The sequence below is a fragment of the Nerophis ophidion genome, linkage group LG19 (genome assembly GCF_033978795.1).
Source record: "Nerophis ophidion isolate RoL-2023_Sa linkage group LG19, RoL_Noph_v1.0, whole genome shotgun sequence".
Classification (NCBI taxonomy): Eukaryota; Metazoa; Chordata; class Actinopteri; order Syngnathiformes; family Syngnathidae; genus Nerophis; species Nerophis ophidion.
In genome coordinates this window covers 10,938,895-10,949,172 of record NC_084629.1, presented here as the reverse complement: position 1 = coordinate 10,949,172, position 10,278 = coordinate 10,938,895, and the positions used below count along the sequence as shown (strand labels likewise).

Here is a 10,278-nt window from a genome sequence, read left to right as displayed (position 1 = left end):
GGAATTTTAAACAAGGAATCACCGTGTGTTTGTGTGGCTAAAGGCTAAAGCTTCCCAACTCCATCTTTCTACTTTGACTTGTCCAATATTAATTGAACAAATTGCAAAAGATTCAGCAACACAGATGTCCAAAATACTGTGTAATTATGCGGTTAAAGCAGACGACTTTTAGCTGTGTGTGTGCGCAGCGCTAATATTTCCTAACAGTCCATGACGTCACGCGTGCACGTCAGCATTCCGTGACGTTTTCAACAGGAGACTTGGCGGGAAATTTTAAAATGCAATTTAGTAAACTAAAAAGGCCGTATTGACATGTGTTGCAATGTTAATATTTCATCATTGATATATAAACTATCAGACCGCGTGGTCGGTAGTAGTGGGTTTCAGTAGGCCTTTAAAGATGAAGACAACTACAGATTGTTTTCTTCGTTTAAAAATAGAACAAGCATATTCTGAAATTGTACAAATCATAGTGTTGTTGTCACATGCGGCGAGGTCGGGTCAGGATTTGTTCTCCCGTAATGGAGAACCGACAGCATAAGGTAGGGGAGGACTTATTAATCATAAATCATACTTGTACCAAGGAGACAGAAATACACAAAAGAAAAACGTGCCGATCGCACGGGAAGCTAAGGCAAAAACTTAGCACAGGAATCCAGAACAGGAATATCGGAACGTAACAGTTGAGTATAGCAAACAATGAAGCCACACCGACTGTGGCGAGCAACGTGAAAAAAATAGCTCTCTGATTAGTGCTCAACAGCAGGGGAACGTGCAGAGCACTAATCAGAGGCAGGTGAAACCAATTAGTACCCATTGAAACCAAAACAAACTCCCAAAGTGCACAAAACAGGAACTAAGGGAGTCCAAAATTAACAGAACATAACTAAACAAAACATGATCCGGATCACAGATCATGACAGTTGTTGTTTGTTACACTTACATGTTGCCGTTAATAGTATTCTTTCTTTATTTGTTGTTATTTATACTTTCTGAATAGATTATGTGATAATGTTCATCAGTCAACTCAATGGGGTTCATTTTCAATCTATTAAGAAAAAAAAATGGTAACACTTTAGTATGGGGAACATATTCTAAGTAACAAATACTTAATTTAGAGTTATTTGGACACTAGGGGGGCAGCACGGTGGCACAGGGGTTAGTGCATGTGCCTCATAATACAAAGGTCCTGAGTAGTCCTCGGTTCAATCCCGGGCTCGGGATCTTTCTGTGTGGAGTTTGCATGTTCCACCCGTGACTGTGTGGGTTCCTTCCGGCTACTCCGGCTTCCTCCCACTCCCAAAGACATGCACCTGGGGATAGGCCCCTCCCACCTCCAAAGACATGCACCTGGGGATAGGCCCCTCCCACCTCCAAAGACATGCACCTGGGAATAGGTTGATTGGCAACACTAAATTGGCCCTAGTGTGTGAATGTGAGTGTGAATGTTGTCTGTCTATCTGTGTTGGCCCTGCGATGAGGTGGCGACTTGTTCAGGGTGTACACTGCCTTCCGCCCGAATGCAGCTGAGATAGGCTCCAGCTCCCACCTGCGACCCCGAACGGGACAAGCGGTAAAAAATGGATGGATGGATGGACAATATTTGCACATATAAGGGTTAGAGTTAGGGTTAGGGTTTCTAATAAGCAATAATTGTGAGTTTATTGAGGGAAGACTCTTAGTTAATGGCTTACTGCTTGTATAATAAGGCCATGCAGAATAAGGCGTTAATAATTACGTAATAATGACTAATTAAAAGCCAATATGTTACTAATTTGCATGTTAATAAGCATCTAATTAATGGTTCATATCTTCCCCATACTGCCATGAGGTGGCGACTTGTCCAGGTTGTACCCCGCCTACCGCCCGAATGCAGCTGAGATAGGCTGCAGCGACCCCCCGCAACCCTAAAAAAGGGACAAGCGGTAGAAAATGGATGTTCCCCATAGTGTCGGCAAAAAATTATATCAAAATCAAATTGCAGTATGTTATCAGAATCAGAAATACTTTATTATTCCCCAAGGAGAAATTCAAATTTTCAGCACAATCCCATTTAAGATCAGACAAACATTACAGGGAGACAGAACAGGTTCGCTGACAATATTCATGTAGTTTGCTCATTTTCCTCGACTGATGTACTAACATCATGTGGTTTATTTTGTACATCTTTAACATCATCTACAAAGATACAAATAATTGCTATTGCGACATCCAGTGGACACATTAAGAACAGCTGTTTGTTTCATTCAAAAATGTCAGGTTAATTTTTATACTTAGCAAACACACCCCGCGGGCCGGGTAAAACCTGTTCGTCGGCCCTCGGGCCGTACGTTTGACACCCCTGGTGTAATGATATAAATACTGTAGCGTTGCTCATTTGAAAGGCCCCCACCTTAGATTTATTTGTAAGGTCGTTTTGTGTGTATGTGTGTTTATAATCAGGCGGGAATCAAGTCAATGTATTTATACTCGTTTATGACCGCCGCACGGTGACGCCTCATCCTTTCAGTGCACGCACTGGCGGGCTCCTTGTTCAAGTCCTGCTGTCACGCCTTGGGTATGACACAAAAAACCTCATTACGTCATCTCAGTTGAATCCTTCAGACATAATAGAGGACCCCTGAAAATGATTTATTAAATTCTGTGCTGAACGCCCCGAAGTTGGGTTGTGTGAGAAATTTCAAGTCAATCTTTTTAAACAGTGCCACCATGTGGTATATTTTTAAAAAGTTTTTTAAAAAAGCACAGTATGGATGCATGTCTTGCCAAGTTTTCACCCAATAGCTTTGAGTCGTTAAAAGTAGAAAATGGTAAATGGTCTCTATTTATATAGCTTTTTACTATACCTGAAATGATAGCCAAAGCGCTTTACATTATACATCATAATAACTCATTCACACACACATTGACACAATGTTGGTAAATTCGAACCCTTGATGCTGAGTGCCAACCATGGAGGCAATGGGTCCCATATATATATATATATATATATATATATATATATATATATATATATATATATATATATATATATATATATATCCCTACAAGCCTGTTTTGCAGGATTCCCTGCAAAACAGGATTTTATACTTCAGACCAAATAGAGGACCCCTGAAAATGTTTATAAAATTTTGTGCTGATCCTCTGAAATGCCCACAAGTTGAGTTGTGTGAGAAATTTCAAGTCAATCTTTTTGAACGATGCCACCATGTGGTTTGTTTTAAAAAGTGATTGAAAAAATAGCACATTATGGATGCATGTCTTGCCAAAATCCCCTGATGAGCAGGAAAACCTGCGAAACAGGCTTGTATATATGTATATATATATATATATATATATATATATATATATATATATATACGGTATATATATGTGTCTGTGTGTGTATATATATGTGTATATATATGTATATATGTGTATATATATGTGTATATACATATATGTATATATATATGTGTATATATATGTATATATGTGTATATACATATATGTATATATATATGTATATATGTGTGTATATATACGTATATATGTGTATATATATACACATATATGTATATATATACACATGTATATGTATATATATATATATGTATATATACTTTATATATATGTATATATATACTGTATATATGTATATATATGTATATATATACATATGTATGTATATATATATATGTATATGTGTATATATATATATGTGTATGTGTGTGTATAAATATATATAAGTGTATGTGTGTGTATATATATATATATGTGTATATTTATATATATGTGTGTGTGTGTATATATATATATATATATATATATATATATATATACGTATATATATATATATATATATATATATATATACGTATATATACATACACACACACAGCCCGGCCTCGGTCAAATTGTTTTATTCCAATGCATCCCCCGAGTCAAAAAGTTTTGGGACCCCTGATTTATAACCCAGCATTACATACAGCAGATGCCACTGAAGTTCTTTCTTCTTTTCGGTCTTTTACAGCGGGTCGTAACCGACGTTATAGCAGCTCAAATTGGCTGGTAGTCGCTAAAAAAGTAGTTCCTCTGTGTTAGCTCCTACAACAACATTGTCGCTATAGCTTGGTTAATACGCAGGTGGAGGCATGTAAGTGGAACGTTTTTGGACGTTTTTTTATGTTTTTAACCACCCGCATTGTTAGCCGCCTCGTGGTAGCAGTTTTTCACTATTTAGAATGCACAGAAAGGGGTAATACAACTTGCCAGATAGGGATTGTAAGCAATGGGCACAAATCCATAAAACCAACTGCTCCTCTCTAAATATGTAGATTGCTACAATGCAACCATTATCCATGTGTGCCTTTTGACACCTTTTTTTTTTGGACATGAATTGCTGCTAAGCGCTAACTAACTCGGCTCGCCTGCTTTATTAGCATGCTTTAAAAACAACTTTGTTATTTCCACATTATTTCTGGGCAGGCGAGTTTTATTTTTACAGCGCTGTCAAAACATGCTGGCATTGTCCGGGGAAGAAAAAAAAAAAGGTCACCGATGGGGTCATGTTGCCATCATGTCCCATTGGAGGCGGACTCAGTTAATACCCTCATTTGACCCTTTTTTTTTTACTCACCGGAGACAAAGGCGGTGGCACTATTAGCTATTTGGGCAGTGTGACAAGGGGCCGTAAAAAAACCAACATTTTCTCTTTAGTTTCACTTTGTCTGAAGGCTTCAACTGGTGGACGACCTGCTGAAATATTACAGCATGCAATGGATGCTGTTTCTATATCACAAATGATTTGTATGTGTGTGTAATTAATTCTGCTGCATCAGCATATTGGGGCTGCACACCATCATGACTTTTATCCACCAAATAACTGAATAGCTTTACTGCTCTCGGGCAGGCGGCAGCAACAAAGTGTATTTTCGAGACCAAATAAAGCAGTCTTGTGAGTGTGTGTGTGCTCGTGTGTGTATGTGTGTGAGAGAGAGAGATTTGTTTTCCCCTCAGGGGGAATATTATCATTTCATATGCTGACATGCTGTCATGTGTGTGCATTTACTCTGAAAGGATTGCATGTTGTGACTGCAGGAAGCAGGGACATGTGTCTACACGAGCACAGGCATTTCCTCTCTATTGTAAAAGTGTGTTATTTTCCAATATATTAAACACAGAGACAATATTATGCCTATTGCTTCCTGTCATGATAATCGGACATTTTCAACTGAAGGCTGGCCCTCCGGACGTTGTATCGATCCGTTGTGGTGAAGAATGAGCTGAGCCGGAAGGCAAAGCTCTCAATTTACCGGTCGATCTACGTTCCCATCCTCACCTATGGTCATGAGCTTTGGGATGATGGATGGATGGATGGGCTGGCCCTCCTCTTTTTGGGGCCCCTAAACAAGCTTTTGTTTGTGGCCCCCATTTGGGTCCTTAAAATTACACCCATCGAGAGAATGCCAAGAGTGTGCAAAACAGTAATCAGAGCAAACGGTGGCTATTTTGAAGAAGATAGAATATAACACGTTTTCAGTTATTTCACCATTTTTTGTGAAGTGCATAACTCCACATGTGTTCATTCATAGTTTTGATGCCTTCAGTGACAATCTACAAATAGTCATCCAAATGAAGAAAACACTGTGGTTTTCACCATGGAGACACTAATTACTTGCACATCCATGTTAACATGCATCTTTGCTGCAGACATACAGAACAAGCCAAAAGTTTGGACACACTTTCACCTCGTTCAATGTGTTCACTTTATTTCCATGACCATTTACATTGTAGATTGTCACTGAAGGCATCAAAACTATGAATGGACACGTGGAGTTACACTATAGTGCCAAAAGTATTTGGCCACCCTTCCAAATGATGAGAATCAGGTGTCCTAATCACTTGGCCCGCTGTATAAAATCAAGGACTTAGGCCTGGAGACTGTTTGTACAAACATTTGTGAAAGAATGGGCTGCTCTCAGTGATTTCCAGCGTTGAACTGTCATAGGATGCCACCTGTGCAACAAATCCAGTCGTGAAATTTCCTCGCTCTAAATATTCCAAAGTCAACTTTACTATAAGAAAAGTGAAGTGTTTTGGGAACAACAGCAACTCAGCCACCAAGTGGTAGGCCACGTAAACTGACAGAGAGGGGTCAGTGGATGCTGGAGCGCATAATGCAAAGACTTTCTGGACAGTCAGTTGCTACAGAGCTCCAAACTTATTGTGACCTTCCAATTAGCCCACGTACAGTACGCAGAGAGCTTCATGGAATGGGTTTCCATCGCCGAGCAGCTGCATCTAAGCCATACATCACCAAGTCCAATGCAAAGCGTGGAATGCAGTGGTGTAAAGCACGTTGCCACCGGACTCTAGGGCAGTGGAGTTGCATTCTCTGGAGTGATGAATCACGCTTTTCCATCTGGCAGTGTGATGGACGAATCTGGGTTTGGAGGTTGCCAGGAGAACGCTACGTTTTGGACTGGATTGTGCCGAGTGTGAAATTTGGTGGAGGAGGAATTATGGTGCAAGGTTGTTTTTCAAGAGTTGGTTTTGGCCCCTTGGTTCCAGTGAAAGAAAGGAACTCTAAATGCTCCAGGATACCAAAACATTTTGGACAATTCCATGGGATGGCACTTCAAGTTCATATGTGAGTAAAGGCCGGTGGCCAAATACGTACTTTTGGCAATATAGTGTATGTACTTAACAAAAAAAAGGTGAAATACTGCTTTGCACACTCTTGACATTCTCTAGATGAGCTTCAAGCACACGTTTGACGTGAAAACAATTTCAGGCGACTACCTCTTGAAGCTCATCGAGAGAATGCCAAGAGTGTGCAAAAAAGTAATCAGAGCAAAGGGTGGCTATTTTCAAGAAACTAGAATAGGTTGATTGGCAACACTAAATTGGCCCTAGTGTGTGAATGTGAGTGTGAATGTTGTCTGTCTATCTGTGTTGGCCCTGCGATGAGGTGGCGACTTGTCCAGGGTGTACCCCGCCTTCCGACCGATTGTAGCTGAGATAGGCGCCAGCGCCCCCCGCGGCCCCAAAAGGGAATAAGCGGTAGAAAATGGATGGATGGATAGAATACAAAACATGTTTTCAGTTATTTCACCCATTTTTTTTGTTAAGTACATAACTGCATGTGTTCATTCATAGTTTTGATGCCTTCAGTGACAATCTACAATGTAAATAGTCATGAAAATAAAGGAAAGGCATTGAATGAGAAGATGTAACTTTTGGCTTGTACTGTATATATACAGTATATGTACCACTTTTTATGAGCATTTTAAAGGCAGTCCTGAAGTGCATCTAAAATGGAAACTACTTTTTTTTAGCGCCCTGCATGTGCGCTCCTGGGAGATCCTGGCACAAACAATTAATAAAAGGAATACTGCAAGAAGTGTTTTTCATGTTCAGTGAATAAGAAAAACGAATGTGATTTAAAAAAAAAAAGATCGTTGGAGCCAAATTTCCTTATTCGTTTATATTGTTTGTATTTTCCATCCATTTTCTACCGCTTATTCCCTTTTGGGGTCGCGGGGGGCGCTGGCGCCTATCTCAGCTACAATCGGGCGGAAGGCGGGGTACACCCTGGACAAGTCGCCACCTCATCGCAGGGCCAACACAGATAGACAGACAACATTCACACTCACATTCACACACTAGGGCCAATTTAGTGTTGCCAATCAACCTATCCCCAGGTGCATGTCTTTGGAGGTGGGAGGAAGCCGGAGTATTCACGGGGAGAACATGCAAACTCCACACAGAAAGATCCCGAGCCTGGATTTGAACCCAGGACTACAGGAACTTCGTATTGCGAGGCAGACGCACTAACCCCTCTGCCACCGTGAAGCCTTGTTTGTATTTTGTTTTCTCTAATTGATTGCTGGGCCCTGTCCATGCTGAATTTCCTTTTCGGCAGATTGCTCCGCCCACTTCCTCTTGAGAAGCAGGAAGTGTTGACAGGGCGTTGCTATGACGCGGTTGCCACGGTAACCTGATTTAATTGGGTTCAGGTGGGAGCATGGAGGATACGAACAGTTTTGGAGCGTGCCGTGCGTGGTCGGCGAGACGCTGCTGTGACGATGTTCCATTCAAGGTCAGCATCATTGACCTGCGGTGGACTAAACACCAGGTGAGGCATACATACTTTTGTTTTTCTTCTTCTTTTTTTTTTTTTAACTTAAATTCATATGTGCAGCTCTAGTCGTTGTAGATTTAGGTTGCACATTAGAGTTACAGGCTTCACGGTGGAAGAGGGGTTGGTGCGTCTGCCTCACAATACGAAGGTCCTGCAGTCCTGGGTTCAAAACAAGGCTCGGGATCTTTCTGTGTGGAGTTTGCATGTTCTCCCCGTGAATGCGTGGGTTCCCTCCGGGTACTCCGGCTTCCTCCCACTTCCAAAGACATGCACCTGGGGATAGGTTGATTGGCAACACTAAATTGGCCCTAGTGTGTGAATGTGAGTGTGAGTGTTGTCTGTCTATCTGCGTTGGCCCTGCGATGAGATGGCGACTTGTCCAGGGTGTACCCTGCCTTCCGCCCGATTGTAGCTGAGATAGGCGCCAGCGCCCCCCGTGACCCCAAAAGGGAATAAGCGGTAGGAAATGGATGGATGGGATTAGAGTTACAGGAAAAAAAGGGAGTTATTCGCCTTCATAAAAACGTTATCATAATGATATTATAATATGATAAATGGGTCCAAAAAATATTTGATAAAGTTGTTATTAAATACATTTTGGTCCCATTTGTTTTTAACAAAATAAAACAAGTGTTGTGAGTGTATAACCTTTCTGTTTTTGTATCTGAAGCAGCAGTAGCTATCCTCCATGAAAACGTACTTTTGTATGTTTGCATTCATTTTGTCTTTGAGTCCAGTTTAGAGAAGTATTTCATCTTGGATACAGTATATAATCCTCCATATTGGCAGAAACTTTCATTCAACTTAGATTTTTTTGTGGACATGTTCTATAAATATTGATGTTAAAGATTTATTTTTTGTGAAGAAATGTTTAGAATGAAGTTCATGAATCCAGATGGATCTCTATTACAATCCCCAAAGAGGGCACTTTAAGTCTATGATTACTTCTATGTGTAGAAATCTTTATTTTTTTTATAATTGAATCACTTGTTTATTTTTCAACAAGTTTTTAGTTATTTTTGTATCTTTTTTCCAAATAGTTCAAGAAAGACCACTACAAATGAGCAATATTTTGCACAGTTATACAATTTAATTAATCCGAAACAGATGACATATTTGACGTATTTTACTTCTTTTTTCTCTTTTTTTTCAACCAAAAATGCTTTGTTCTGATTAGGGGGTACTTGAATTAAAACAAAAATGTACACAGGGGCTACATCACTGAAAAAAGGTTGAGAACCACTGCTTTAATCAATCAGTCCCTACATCTTTGGGGAAAAGGTTTGCCTGTAATATAAAATTACTGTAAAGAATACGGTCATTTTAGAAATACAGCCATAAATATGTCACCATGAATGCGTTCGAAGTAAAATCAATAATTTTCTCCATGGGCTTTTGAATAGATACAGCTGCGATGCTGCTAAACTGAACTAAAAATTCTAAAAAATGACACATTGAATCAACGCTGAATAGAAGTTTAGCAGAAACAAGGTATAATTGTGTCCATGAGTAAAAGTTAAAGTTAAAGTACCAATGATTGTCAAACACACTAGGTGCGTTGAAATGTGTCCTCTGCATTTGACCCATCCCCTTGTTCACCCCCTGGGAGGTGAGGGGAGCAGTGGGCAGCAGCGGTGCCGCGCCCAGGAATCATTTATGGCGATTTAACCCCAAAATCCAACCCTTGATGCTGAGTCCCAAGCAGGGAGGTAATGGGTCCCATTTTTATAGTCTTTGGTATGACTCGGCCGGGGTTTGAACTCCCAACCTACCTATCTCAGGGCGGACGCTCTAGGTCAGTGGTCCCCAACCACCGGGCCGCACAAGAAATAAAAAAATAACATATTTTTTATTTTTATTTTTTTGTATTATTAAATCAACATAAAATACACAATATATACATTATATATCAATATACATCAATACAATCTGCAGGGATACAATCCGTAAGCACACATGATTGTATTTCTTTATGAAACCAAAGTCCGTGGGACAAATTTTCAAACGTTGACCGGTCCGCAACTACAAAAAGGTTGGGGACAACTGCTCTAGGTGATATTCAGCCCAACAAAGTAGAACAAACAAACACCTGCACGTTTCAGAATCAGAAATACTTTGTTAATCCCCGAGGGGGAAATTAAGATTTTCAGCAC

General features: G+C 40.1%; 1 long non-coding RNA gene across 2 annotated transcripts in view; it reads left to right on the top strand.

The window, feature by feature from the left end:
* Window positions 1-7,956: 7,956 nt before the first annotated feature.
* The window catches only part of LOC133537949 (uncharacterized), a 10,611-nt gene continuing 8,289 nt past the window's right edge, over window positions 7,957-10,278 (top strand). The window contains exon 1 of one of the 2 annotated variants that reach the window (XR_009802895.1): window positions 7,957-8,119. This is a non-coding gene — a long non-coding RNA (uncharacterized LOC133537949). The remainder of the gene's footprint in view (window positions 8,120-10,278) is intronic. The other variant, XR_009802894.1, reaches the window with a different exon arrangement.